The sequence below is a fragment of the Loxodonta africana genome, chromosome 21, assembly GCF_030014295.1.
Source record: "Loxodonta africana isolate mLoxAfr1 chromosome 21, mLoxAfr1.hap2, whole genome shotgun sequence".
NCBI lineage: Eukaryota > Metazoa > Chordata > Mammalia > Proboscidea > Elephantidae > Loxodonta > Loxodonta africana.
In genome coordinates, this window is record NC_087362.1 from 75995631 (window position 1) to 76010136 (window position 14506).

The window sequence follows — 14506 nt, forward strand, 5'->3', positions numbered from 1 at the left end:
CTTTGCCTGGTTTTGGTATCAGGGTTATACTGGCTTCATAGAATGAATTAGGGAGTATTCCTTCCTTTTCCATATTCTGAAATAGTTTGAGTAGAATCGGTGTCAGTTCTTCTCTGAATATTTTATAGAATCCTCCAGTGAAGCCTTCTGGGCCAGGGCTTTTGCTGCTGTTGGCAGTTTTGTTTAATGACCCCTTCGATATCTTTTGTTATGGGTCTGTTCAAATTTTTGAACTATTTGTGTTCTTTTAGGTAGGCAGTGTGTTTCTAGAAGTTTTTCCATTTCTTCTAGGTTTTCAAATTTGTTGGAGTACAGTTTTTTATAACATTCTGTTATGATCCTTTTTACCTCAGATGGTTCTATTGTAATGTCATCCATCTCCTTTCTTATTTTGGCTATTTACGTGTCTTCATTTTTTTTCCCTTTGTCGCTTTGGCCAATAGTTTGTCAATTTTATTGATTCTCTCAGAGAAACAACTTTTAGTCTTGTTGATTCTTTCTATTGTTTTTCTGTTTTCTGTTGCATTTCTTCTTGCTCTGATCCTTATTATTTCCTTTTTTCTGGTGACTGTGGGCTTCTTTTGCTGTTCCTTTTCTATTTGTTCAAGTTGTAGGGACAAGCTATTGATTTTGGCCTTTTCTTCTTGTTTGATGTGTGTATTTATCGCTATAAATTTTCCTGTAAACACTGCTTTTGCTTTGTCCCAAAGGTTTTGGTATGTTGTGTTTTCATTTTCATTTGATTCTAAGAATTTTTTTAATTTAATTTTTAATTTCTTCTGCTACCCAATAGTTTTTAAGTAAAGTGTTAGTCAGTTTCCATGTATTTTTTTCCTTGTTCTATTATTGATTTCTAGTTTTACAGTGTTATGATCAGCGATGGCACTAGTTATGATCAGAGAAGATGTGTTGTATTATTTCGATGCTTTTGAATTTATTGAGCCTTGCTTTGTGGCTTAATATGTGGTCTGTTCTGGAGAATGATCCATGTGGATTGAAGAAGAATGCATACTGTGCTGCTGTTGGGTGGTATGTTCTGGGTATGTCTGTGAGGTCTAATTGATTGATTGTGTTATACCTCAACATGAAACAAAAATTCTTCACAACTGGACCAATAAACAACATCATGACAAATGGAGAAAAGATTGAAGTTGTCAAGGATTTCACTTGTATCTGCAATCAACACCCATGAAAGCAGCAGTCAAGAAATCGAACAACACATTGCTTTGGGCAAATCTGCTGTAAAAGACATCTTTAAAGTGTTAAAAGGCAAAGATGTCATCTTGAAGACTAAGGTGCACCTGACCCAAGCCATGGTGTTTTCAGTCACAGCATATGCATGTGAAAGCTGGAGAATGAATAAGGAAGACGAAGAAGAATTGATGCCTTTGAATTATGGTGTTGGCGAAGAATATTGAAAACACCACGGACTACCAAAAGAATGAACAAATCTGTCTTGGAAGAAGTATAGCCAGAATGCTCCTTAGAAGCAAGAATGGTGAGACTGCATCTCACATACTTTGGACATGTAATCAGGAGGGATCAGTCCCTGGGGAAGGACATCATGCTCGGTAAAGCAGAGGGGCAGGGAAAAAGAGGAAGACATTCAACAAGATGGATTGACATAGTGGCTGCAACCACGGGCTTAAGCATAACAACGATTGTGAGGATGGCACAGGACTGGGCAGTGTTTCATTCTGTTGTACATAGGGTCACTATGAGTCAGAACCAACTCGACGGCAGCTATCAGCAACAACAAACATCTTTGTTGAGTTTCTTTCTAGTTGTTCTGTCCATCATCGAAAGTGGCATGTTAAAGTCTCCTAGTATTATTGCAGAACTGTCTATATTTCTCTTTTCAACTTTTTTAAGAGTTTGTTTTATGAGTTTTGGAGTTTTGTCATTGGGTGCATACATAATACGGTTATGTCCCCTTTGTGGATCCTTTAATCATTATATAATGCTCTTCCTTGTCGCTAATAATGGATTTGACTTAAAATCTATTTTATCAGAGATTATTATTGACACCCTTGCTTTCTTTTGGTTACTGTTTGTGCAATACCTTTTTTCCATCCTTTGATTTTTAACCTATTTATGTCTTTGTGTCTAAGGTATATCTCTTGTAGGCGGCATATTGGTGGGTCATGTTCTTATCCATTCTGCCACTCTCTGTCTCTTGATGGTGCATTTAAACCATTTACTCAGTGTGATTATTGATAGGTATGAACTTACTGCTGCCATTTTGTTGTGCATAATATGGTCTTAACGGTTTTTTGGTTACGCTTAATTTTCTGTGTTGAGTTCTTTTTATTATTTTCGTTTCCTTCGTTGTTTCTGATTTTGTGTTTGCTGAGTCTTTTGATTTTCTTCTTTATTTTGGTGAGTAGATTTATTAATTTTCTTTATGATTACTCTTAAATTTACCTTCTCTTCCTAAGTTTAAAACATCTTGATTTCTTCTCCATATGGAAGTTCTAGAATACACCATTTGTCCCCCTTTTTTGTTTTGAAGTTGTTAATGTTTATGAATTGGCATCTCTGGTTCCCTGTTTTCAGTTTTTAGCTTTACTTTGCTTTTGAGAATTTTTTACCTGGGTTGTAGCTCAGTGATGTTGTCAGGTGTCTTAATCTCAGGTTGTTGTCTGATATTGTTGGTTCTCTGTCTGAAGGACTCGCTTTAATATTTCTTTCTTTAATGTTAAGGTTGGTCTGGTTTTTACAAATTCCCTTAATTTCTAAACAGTTTCATCATCATATATGAAAGACAGTTTTGCTGGATATCTGACTCTTGGTTGGCAATTCTTTTCTTTCAGGGTTTTATATATGTCATCCCATTGCCTTCTTGCCTGCATGCTTTCTGCCAAGAAATCAGAGCTTAGTCTTATTGGTGCCACTTTGTAGGTGCTGGTTTGTTTTTCATGAGCTGCACTCAGAATTCTTTCTTTGTCTTTGGTTTTGGAAAGTTTGGTTATGATATGTCTTGGTAACTTTCTTTCGCAGTCTATCCTGTGTGGAGTTGGTTGAGTTTCTTGGATAAGAACTTTGTCTTTCATGATATTAGGGAAGTTTTCTGCTGAAAATGTTCAGCAATTCTCTGTGTTTTGTGTGTGTGTGTTTGTTTTGTTTTTTATCTCCTCCTGTTCTGGAATTCCAATTAGGTATAAATAATTGCTCTTGATAGTATCCAACATAAGCCTTAGACTGTCTTCATTCTTCTTCACTCTTTTTTTTTTTTGTTGTTCCTTAAATAAATTAATATCAAGGCATTTGTCCTCTATTTTGCTGATTCAATTCTACTTGTATGTCCTTCAACTGAGTTATCTATTTCTGATATTTTATTGTTCATCTTCTGGATTTCTAGTTGTCGTTTTTGTATGGTTTCTAATTGTCTGTTTATTTTGATATTTTGTTCTTGTATTGTTTTCCAGAATTTTTCTAGGGTTTTGTCTGTGCTTTCTTTGATCTCTTTGAGGATCCCATACATAAGTCTTTTGAATTCCTTGTCAGGTAGTTCTATTACCATTTTTTCCTCAGGAAGGTTTTCTGCCCTTTTGTTTTGCTCATGTGTTTGAACTATCCTACCCTGTTTTCTTCATATAGTTCATTATTGTCTGCTGTCTCCGAGTTTGGTGCATTGAGTTTGGTGCTAGCAGTCAGTGCATTCTCTGAAGGTCAGGGCAGGACATCTCTGTGTCCACTGTGAGGAATGCTACCCAAATGGACACGGTAGGCCCACACGTTTCTTGTGTCATGCTAGGTGCAAGTATGACTTTGTAACTGTCTTTATTTAGAGATTTGTATGGGGTAAGGAGATGTGTACAGATGCCAAGTTGACAAGGGGTTTTTGATGGTTAAGGTTATGTGTCAGCTTGGCTTGGCCATGGTACTCAGAGATTTGGCAGTTATGTAATGACATAGTGTGGCAGTTATGTAAAGATGTAGTATGGCAGTCGTGTAATGCTGTAGTATGGTGGTCATGTAATGATGTAGTATGCCAGTTATGTCATGGTGTAGTATGCCAGTTATATAATGATGCAGTATGGCAGTTATGTAACGATGCAGTCTGGCAGTTATGGCATGATGTAGTATGGCAGTTATGTAATGATGCTGTTTGGCAGTTATGTCATGATGTAGTATGGCAGTTATGTCATGATGTTGTATGGCAGTTATGTCATGACGTTGTATGGCAGTTATGTCATGATGTGGTATGGCAGTTATGTAATGACATAATTTGGCAGTCATGTAATGATGTAATTTGGAAGTTATGTAATGATGTACCTAGTCTCCATTTTGGGATATAATGTTATCACCTCCATGATGTGATCTGATGGGATCAGCCAATTAGTTGTAAGGGGAGCTTCCTCAGGTGTGTGGTCTTCATCCAATATGTGTGGGCATTCTGGTTAAGCTAGCTGACTTTTGCTTGCTCTGAATCCTGCATCCAGTTCATTATTCCTGCTGATTTTGGGATTCGTCATCCTCCATAGCCTGTGAACCAGCCTGCTGTGAACCAGACAGCAGCCTGCTGATTTGGGGATTCATCATCCTCCATAGCCTGTGAACCAGCCTGCTGTGGACCAGACAGCAGCCTGCTGTCTGACCTGCCTATCTTGAGTTAGTCAGCTCCTGCAGCTATATAAGTTAAGAGAAGCCTCCAACCTGATGCCTTTCCCACAGACTTGGGACTTGCCAGCTTCTACAACTGCATGAGCCATCTCTGTGACAAAAATTTCACTCTCTCTCTCTATACATATATGTACATATGTTCTTGTGTTGTTGTTAGATGCCGTGAAGTTAATTCTGAATCAAAGTGACCCTACGTACAACAGAATGAAACACTGCCTGGTACTGCACCATCCTCACAATCACAGTTATGCTTGAGCCCATTGTTGCAGCCACTGTGACAATCCATCTCATTGAGGGTCTTCTTCTTTTCCACTGACCCTGTACTTTACCAAGCATGATGTCCTTCTCCAGGGACTAGATAACATGTTCTGATAACATGTCCAAAGTATGTGAGATGAAGTATCTCCATCCTTGCTTCTAAGGAGCATTCTGGCTGTACTTCTTCCAAGACAATTTGCTCTTCTGGCAGTCCATGGTATATTCAGTATTTTTCTCCAACACAGTAGTTCAAAAACATCAATTCTTCTTCTGTCTTCCTTATTCATCGTCCAGCTTTCACCTGCATATGAGGCAATTAAAAGCACCATAACTTGGGTCAGGTGCACCTTAGTCCTTAAAGTGACATATTTGCTTTTTAACACTTTGAAGAGATCTTTTGTAGACAATTTGCCCAATGCAACGCATCGTTTGATTTCTTGACTGCTGCTTCCATGGGCATTGATTGTGTTTCCAAGTAAAATGAAATCCTTGACAACTTCAGTCTTTTCTCCATTTATCATGATGTTGCTTATTGGTCCAGTTGTGAGGATTTTTGTTTTTTTTTATGATGAGGTGTAATCCATACTGAAGGCTGTAGTCTGTCATCTTCATCAGTAAGTGCTTCAAGTTCTCTTCATTTTTAGCAAGTAAGGTTGTGTCATCTGCATATCACAGGTTGTTAATAAGTCTTCCTCCAATCCTGATGCTGCCTTCTTCTTCATATAGTCCAGCTTCTCAAATTATTTACTCAGCATACAGATTGAATAAATACCCTGATGCACACCTTTCCTGATTTTAAACTACACAGTATCCCCTTGTTCTGTTCAAACCATTGCCCCTTAGTCTAAGTACAGGTTCCTCATGAGCATGATTAAGTGTTCTGGAATTCCCATTCTTCACAATATTATCCATAATTTGTTATGATCCACACAGTAAAACGCCTTTGCATAGTCAATAAAACACAAGTAAACACCTTTCTGCTATTCTCTGCTTTCAGCCAGAATTCATCTGACATCAACAATGATATCCCTGGTTCCACATTCTTTTCTGAATCTGGCTTGAATTTCTAGCAGTTCTCTATCAATGCACAGCTGCAACTGCTTTTGAATAATCTTTAGCAAAATTTTGCTTGTATGTGATATTAAAGATATTCTTCAATTATTTCCTCATTCTCTTGGATTACCTTTCTTTGGAGTGGGTACAAATATGGATCTCTTACAGTCTGTGGACCAGGTAGCTGTCTCCTAAATGTCTTGGCATAGACAAGCGAATGCTTCCAGAGCTGTAGCCATTTGTCGAAACGTCTCAGGTGATATTCCATCAATTCCTGGAGCTTTGTTTTTCACCAATGCTTTCAGTGCAGCTTGGACATCTTCCTTCGGTACCATCCTGGAATGATTGAGAGTTGACCAGTTACTTTGGTACAGTGACTCTGTGTTTTCCTTCCATCTTCTTTTAATGCTTCCCACATTGTTTAATATTTTCCCCATAGAATCCTCCAACATCACAACTTGAGGCTTGAAGTTTTTCTTCAGTTTTTTCAGTTTGAGAAATGCCAAGTATGTTCTTCTCTTTTGGTTTTCTATCTCCAGGTCTTGGCACATTTCTTTATGATACTTTCTTTACTTTGTCTTCTTGAGACACCCTTTGAAATCTTCTGTTCAGCTCTTTTCCTTCATCATTACTTCCGTTTGCTTTAGCTACTCAATGTTCAAGAGCAAGTTTCAGAGTCTCTTCTGACATCCATTTTGGTCTTTTCTTTCTTTCCTGTCTTTTTAATGACCTCTTGCTTTCTTCATGTATGATATCCTTGGTATCATTCCACAACTCATCTGGTCTTTGGTCGATAGATAACTATGTGTCTACCTACCACATGTCTGTCAGTTTGTTGTACTGTATTGGGTTACGTGTTGCTCTGATACTAGAAGCTTTGCCACTGGTATTTCAAATACCAGCAGGTCACTCATGGTGGACAGGCTTTAGTGGAGCTTCCAGACTAAGACAGACTAGGAAGAAAGACCTGGCAGCCTACTTCTGAAAAAATTGGCCCAAGAAAACCTTATGAATAGCAGTAGAACATTGTCCGATATAGAGCTGAAAGGTGAGCCCCTCAGGTTGGAAGGCACTGAAAATACGACTGGGGAAGAGCTGCCTCCTCAAAGTAGAGTTGTCCTTAATGATGTGGATGGAGTCAAGCTTTCAGGACCTTCATTTGCTGATGTGGAATGACTCAAAATGAGAAGAAATTGCTGCCAACATCCATTAATAATTGGAACATGGAATGTACAAAGTATCAATCTAGGAAAATTGGAAGTCATAAAAATGAAATGGAATTAATAAACATTGATATCCTAAGCATTAGTGAGCTGAAATGAACTGGTATTGTCCATTTTGAATCAGGTAATCATATGTTCTACATCATGGATTAAATTATAACACCCCAAAAAATGTGTGTATTAACTTTGTTAGCCCATGATTCCCAGTATTCTGTGGTTGTTCTCCATTTTTTTATTGTAAATTAATGTTAAAGATGATTAGGGTGGAATTGTAACACCCTTACCAGATCACATCCCTCATCCAATGTAAAAGGAGTTTCCTTGGGGTGTGGCCTGCACCACCTTCTATCTCTCCAGAGATAAAAGGAAAGGGAAGCTAGCAGAGAGGGGAGATCTCATACCACTAAGAAAGCAGTGCTGGGAGCAGAGCATGTCCTTTGGACCTGAGGTTCCTGAACTGAGATGCTCCCAGACCAAGGTAAGACTGATGCATCACAAGGGCCTTCCTCTAGAGCCAACAGAGAGAGAAAGCCTTCTCCTGGAGCTGATGCCTCAAATATGGACTTCTGGCCTACCAGACTGTGAGAGAATAAACTACTTTTTGTTAAAGCCATCCACTTGTGGTATTTATGTTATAGCAGCACTAGATGACTAAGACAGTCTGCTATGCTGTAAATGACAAATTGAAGAGGAATGATGTTGCATTCATCATCGAAAGAACATTTCAAGATCTATCCTGAAGTACACTGTCAGTGACAGGATCGTATCCATACACCTACAAGGAAGACCAGTCAATATGACTATTATTGAAATTTACACACAAATCACTAAGGCCAAAGATGAAGAAATTGAAGATTTTTACCAACTTCTGCAGTCTGAAATTGATCAAACATGTAATCAAGATACACTGATAATTACTAGAGATTAGAATATGAAAGTTGGAAACAAAGAAGTATCAGTAGTTGGAAAATATGGCATTGGTGATAGAAGCTACACCAGAGATCACATGATAGGATTTTGCAAGACCAAGGACTTCTTCATGGCAAATGCCTTTTTTTTAACAACATAAACAGTGACTATATATGTGGACTTCACCAGATGAAATACACAGGCATCAAATCAACTACATCTGTGGAAAGAGATGATGGAAAATCTCAATATCATCAGTTAGAAGAGGGCCAGGGACCAACTATGGATCAGACTATCAATTGCTTGTATGCAAGTTCAAGTTGAAGTTGAAGAAAATTAGAACAAGTACATGAGAGCCAAAGTATGACCTTGAGTATATCCTACCTGAATTTAGAGACATCTCAAATATATACATATATATGTACCCATATATATATATATGTATGTATGTGTGTATATACATATATATATATGGAAACCCTGGTGGTGTAGTGGTTAAGTGCTAGAACTGCTAACCAAAAGGTCGGCAGTTCAAATCCACCAGGTGCTCTTTGGAAACTCTATGGGGCAGTTCTACTCTGTTCTAGAGTTTTGCAGTGAGTTGGAATCAACTCGATGGCAATGAGTTTTTTGTTTTTTTTTTTTTAATGTATGTATATATGTATGTACAGTTCACTTTCTGGCTTTGCTTTTCTAGAGAACCCAGTCTAAGGCATTTGGTACCAACAGTGGTTCTAGAGAAAGAAAATTGTAAGGCTGAGTTTTCTAAATTTGTTCTCAAATCCAATTAATCTTAAAAATGTTGATGAGTCTGATTCTAGTAGTAAAGAGGGCACTGCTAATCCATGGCATGAGGTGACAATAGAAATACACAAAATATTATCACCAATGGATCAAGCACTGGTGAGAGGCGAGTCTCTGGGTGATTGCAAATTTGATATTTTTCTATGATTTTGTCAGGAAGGAAGCTGGTTGGTTGGTCCTACTTTTGCTAGACAAAGTGGTGAAAGAAAGAGAGGAGCTCAGGGCTTCAAAGTCACAGCTCAAGTGCCACATAAATGACATTAAAGTTGCCATTTGTGCCATGAAAGAATGCCTTATTTTTTTGTAGTCATATAGCTGATGTTTCTGAAAAACAAAACCAGAGTCTTATCATAAGAGGATATTTATCAAGTGACTCAAAAATCTGCTAGTTTTGAGTAGGGCCCAGAACAAGAGAAGGTTCTGCAACAGGTTCAGGCTGCTGCGCAAGCTGCTCTGCCACTTGGGCCTTATGACCTGGCTGATCCAATGGTGCTTGAAGTGGCAGTGGCACATAGAGATGCTATTCGGAGTCTTTGCCAGGCCCCTATTGGTGAATCACAGCACAGATCCTTAGGATTTTGAAGCAAAGCTCTGCCATCCTCTGCACATAACTACTCTTCTTTTGAGAAATAGCTTTTGGCTGATGAACTAAGTAGCTGTGGTGGCAGGGGTGGAGGCTACGCATAAGCTTAGCAACATGGACTTCCACTCACCAAGGCCGACTTGGCTGTAGTCCCTGCTGAATGCCTGATCTGCCAGCAGTATAGGCCAACACTGAGTCCCCAATATGGCACCATTCCTCAGGGTGATCAGCCAGCAATCTGGTGGCAGGTTGATTACTTTGGACTGCTTCCATCATGGAAAGGGCAGCATTTTGTTCTTACTGGAGTAGACACTTAATCTTTTCTTTAATGCCTTCTAAAGACACAATTACAATACCAGCTAGGTGGCAATACCTTGCAGGGTTGGGGCAATGTTCTGTAGGAGGCTGTATATGATCTAAACCAGCGTCCAATATATAGTTCTGTTTCTCCCATAGCCAGAATTCATGGGCCCAGGAATCAAGGGGTGGAAGTGGGAGTGGCATCAACACACTATTACCCCTACTGACCCACTTGCAGGCTGTGTTCTTTGATCTTCATCAGTGCTTCAAGTCCTCTTCGCTTTCGCAAGTAAAGTTGTGTCATCTGCATATTGTAGGGTGTTAATGAATCTTCTTCCAATCCTGATGCCCCATTCTTCTTCATATAGTTCAGCTTCTCAGGTTTTTTGCTCAGCACACAGGTTGAATAAGTATGGTGAAAGGATACAACCCTGATGCACATCTTTCCTGACTTTAAACAGTGCAGTATCCCCTTGTTCTGTTGAACGACTGCCTCTTGATTTATGTATAGGTTCTGCAAGAGCACAGTTAAGTGTTCTGGAATCTCCATACTTTGCAATGTTATCCATAATTTGTTATAATCCACACAGTGGGATGCCTTTGCTTAGTTGATATAACACTGGTAAACATCTTTCTGGTATTCTCTGCTTTCAGCCAAGATTATACCCCTGGGTCCACATCCTCTTCTGAATCTGACTTGCATTTCTGGCAGTTCTCTGTTGATGTACTGCCGCAACCAATTTTGAATGATCTTCAGCAAAATTTTGCTTGCGTGTGCCATTAATGATATTGTTTGATAATTTCTGCATTTGGTTGAATACCCTTTCTTTGGAATAGGCATAAATATGGATATCTTCTAGTCGGTTGGCCAGGGAGCTGTCTTCCAAATTTCTTGGCATAGACGATTGAGCATCTCCAGCACTGCGTCCATTTGTTGAGTCATTTCAATTGGTATTCCATCAATTCCTGGAGCCTTGTTTTTTTGGCAATGCCTTCAGTAAAGCTTGGACTTCCTCCTTCAATATCATTGGTTTTTGATCATATGCTACCTCCTGAGATGGTTGAATGTCAAACAATTCTTTTTGGTACAGTGACTTCTGTGTATTCCTTCCATCTTCCTTTGATGCTTCTTGTGTCCTTCAATATTTTGCCCATAGAACCCTTCAAAATTGCAACTTGAGACTTGAATTTTTTCAATTCTTTCAGCCTGAGAAATGTGAGGGTGTTATTCACTTTTGGTTTTCTAACTCCAGCTCTTTGCACATTTCATTGTGATACTTTACTTTGTCTTCTCAAACCACCCTTTGAAATCTTCTGTTGAGTTATTTTACTTCATCTTTTCTTCCATTTGCTTTAGTTGTTCTATGTTCAACAACAAGTTTCAGAGTCTCTTCTGATGTCCACTTTGGTCTTTTCTTTCTTTTTCATGGCTTTTTTCCTTCTTCATGTTTGATGTCCTTGATGTCATCCCATAGCTTGTCTGGTGTTCAGTCATTAGTATTCCATGAGTCAAATCAATTCCTGAGATGGTCCCTAAATTTGGGTAGGATCCTGATTGCCAAGGAGAAATTGCACTGATTTTACATAATAGAGGTAAAGAAGAGCATGTCTGGAATGCACGAGGTCCCTTAGGCCATCTCTTAGTACTACCGTGCCCTGTGATTAAAGTCAACGGAAAACTACAGCAACCGAATTCTGACATGACTACTAACAGCCCAGACCCTTCAGGAATAAAGGTTAGGGTCACCCCAGCGGGCAAAGAACCGCGGTCAGCTGAGGTGCTTGCTGAGGGCAAATGAAATATGGAATAGGTGGTGAAAGAAGGTAGTTTTAAGTACCAGTTACAGTCATGTGACCAGTTGCAGAAACAATGACTGTAATTGTTGACTGTAATGAGTATTCCTTCCTTGTACATGTGCATCAGATTTTTTTGTTTTCTTCACTTATAAAATATAAGATGTAAATGGATCTAGAGCACTTTGGTTGTACGCATATTAGTTGTATCATTTTATGTGCAAATATGACTTCGTAATTGTCTTTATTTAGAGATAGTGTTTGGTTTAAGGAGATGTGAACAGATGCCAAGTTGACAAGAGCTGGACTGTGATGGTTAAGATTGTGTACCAACTTTGCTGGGCCATGATTCTCAGCAGTGTGGCAGTATGTAATGATACAGTTTGGTAGTTACGTAATGACGTAGTTTGGCAATTATGTAATTTGGCGGATATGTAATGATGTACTTATTCTCCATTTTGTGATATAATGTAATCACCTCCATGATGTCATCTGACGTGATCAGCAAATTATAGACACACACACACACACGTGCACGCACTCTTCACTGGTTTTGCTTCTCTAGAGAATCCGGCCTAATGCAGGGTTTCAGTGCATGTGCAGAAAGCCTGCAGGAACTGTTTGGGTGTGGGATGTGTGATGCTGCAGCTGGGTGGGTGTTAGAATCTCCTGCTCATTGTTTGGCAGAGGTGTGGCTGGCACCTGTGGAGCTGTGACTAGCATTTCTGGTAAGGCGATGTGTCTGTCCTGCCATCACCTGGGCATGGTGGGTTCAGGGAGCATTCTCACTGATTTCTGGGTAGGGTGCTGTGTGTGCACACCACCAGTTGCTGGGTGATCTAGGGGAGGATGCACGGGTCACTGGTTGGGTGGCTTGGGAATTCACAGCAGCAGCCACTGAGTGGGCAGAGAGGCACAGGGGAGATCCTAGCACACACCACGGATCACCAGCAGGTGTGGCTGTATGAGGACTGGCAGAGGCAGTCGTGAGCCTCTGGTCACAAGATCACTCAAGCTGTGGATCAGAGGGTGGGGATTGAGGGGGAGCTCGCCACTGGCCATAGGGTTGGAGAGCAGAGGGAGAGCATGTTTCCTCAGTCTCTGGCATGGGCACCGGGACACTCCCTGCAGAGTGCATCTGGTGATCAGGACCCACCCCCGGCTAAATGTGAGAAGGTAGGGCTGTCCAGAGTCTGGTTCGGTGGGGGATCTCTGGCTGCCATGCCAAGGATCCTCCATTCTGCCAGTGCTACCCTCCCAAATGATCAGGGACCACCACTGGTGAGTAGTTCTGCCCCTATTTTCTGGCTCCCTCCCTGTTCTATGGTTGTCTGGACCCTAGGGCTCTTGCCTAAGTTCCTGCACTTTTCCTCCTCAGATCCAACTCATGTTCTGCTCACCTTGCTTCTCTCAGATTTGTCTACACAGTATCTCTTCCTCCTATTGGGGCGTCCGTGAAGTTGCCTTCCTGTACTCCTCACCCAGGAACGCTTCTTGCTTTGTCTAAGGATGGCCATGCTGTGCTGGATTGACTGGTAGGGAGTCTACAGCCTTCTTATTCGCAGTTTTCATTCAGTTTCACCTTCCCTTCAGTGTTTGATCTAATTCTTCAACCTTCTGTTTGCTGTTCTGAGTGTCCAGATTGTCATCTGTATCTGTTGCATTTGGTTTCTAGGTTTTTTTGTTGCAAGAAGATGGTAAGGCGTGTGTGACTAACCCACCATCTTGGACTCTCTCTCCTAGACTGTAATCTTTATAGGAACAGATTGCCAGGTCTTCTCTCCCATAGAGTTGCTGGTGGGTTTGAACTGCAGACCTTTCGGTTAGCAGCTGAGCCCTTAACCATTGTGCCACTAGGGCAAAACAAAGCTACAATGAGATACCATCTCATCTCTATTAGAATGTCAATGATAAAAAAAAAAAAACTGAAAACAACAGGTGTTGACAAGGTTGTGGAGAAACTAGAACCTTCTTCCATTGCTGGTGGGAATATAAAATGGTACAGACACTGTGGAAACAATTTGGAAGTTTCTCAAAAAGTTGAACATAGAACTACCACATGACCCAGCAATTCCAAACCTAGGTATATACCCAGAAGAAGTGAAGGAAGAAATGCAAACAGATGCTTGTACACCAGTGTTCATTGAAACACTTTTCACAAAGCCAAAAAGTGAAACAACCAAAATGTCCATCAACAGATAAATGGATAAACACAATGTGGTACACAATGGAACATTACTCAGCCATAAACAGCCATAAAAAGAAATGAAGTCCTGGTGCATGCCATACCATTAATGAACCTTGAAAATATCACGCTGAGTGAAATAAGTCAGTCGCAAAAGGACAAATATTGTACGAACTCACTTCTATGAAATAAATATACAGAAACCAAAGATTATTAGTGGTTATCAGGGTGGGAGGGAGAGGAAAGGGAAATCATGGTTGTGCAACTTAAGAATGTAATTAGTGTTACTGAATCGTACATGTAGAAATTGTTGAGATGGTCTATGTTTTGTTATGTATATTTTCACCATGACACAATAAAATAAAATAAATTCCATGGAACACAGTTCTACTTTAATACACATGGGGTCATCAAAAGTTGGCATCAACTTGACAGCAACTATTTATTATCTATCATGATACTCCAGTGTGAAGTTAAGAACAAATCTGAAAAATTTTATGAAAGCTAGTTGGTTTAAGTCTAGCCACCTGTCATTGATTGTCCATTCAATATTGTAACTGGCTCCAAAGGAGGCACTGAAGATCAGGATTAATACAAATTTCATCTTCCCTCAGCTTGAAGAGGATGTCTCCAATGTTCACATACATAGTTTTAAAATTTGGGGAGAAAAAGAGAGCCTGGCTAGAGACATCCCACCACCCACAATTCCAACTCAATTATATGAGGCCTTGAGAAGGCCATAGCTTGTGAGATGAGGAGGGAAGGATAGAA

The 14506-nt window shown here is 39.9% G+C and overlaps 1 protein-coding gene across 4 annotated transcripts in view; it reads right to left on the reverse strand.

Moving 5' to 3' along the window:
* LOC100668934 (ATP-binding cassette sub-family C member 12) overlaps positions 1-14506 on the reverse strand; it is an 83548-nt gene that overhangs the window by 48652 nt on the left and 20390 nt on the right. The gene's annotated exons all lie outside the window — the stretch shown is intronic.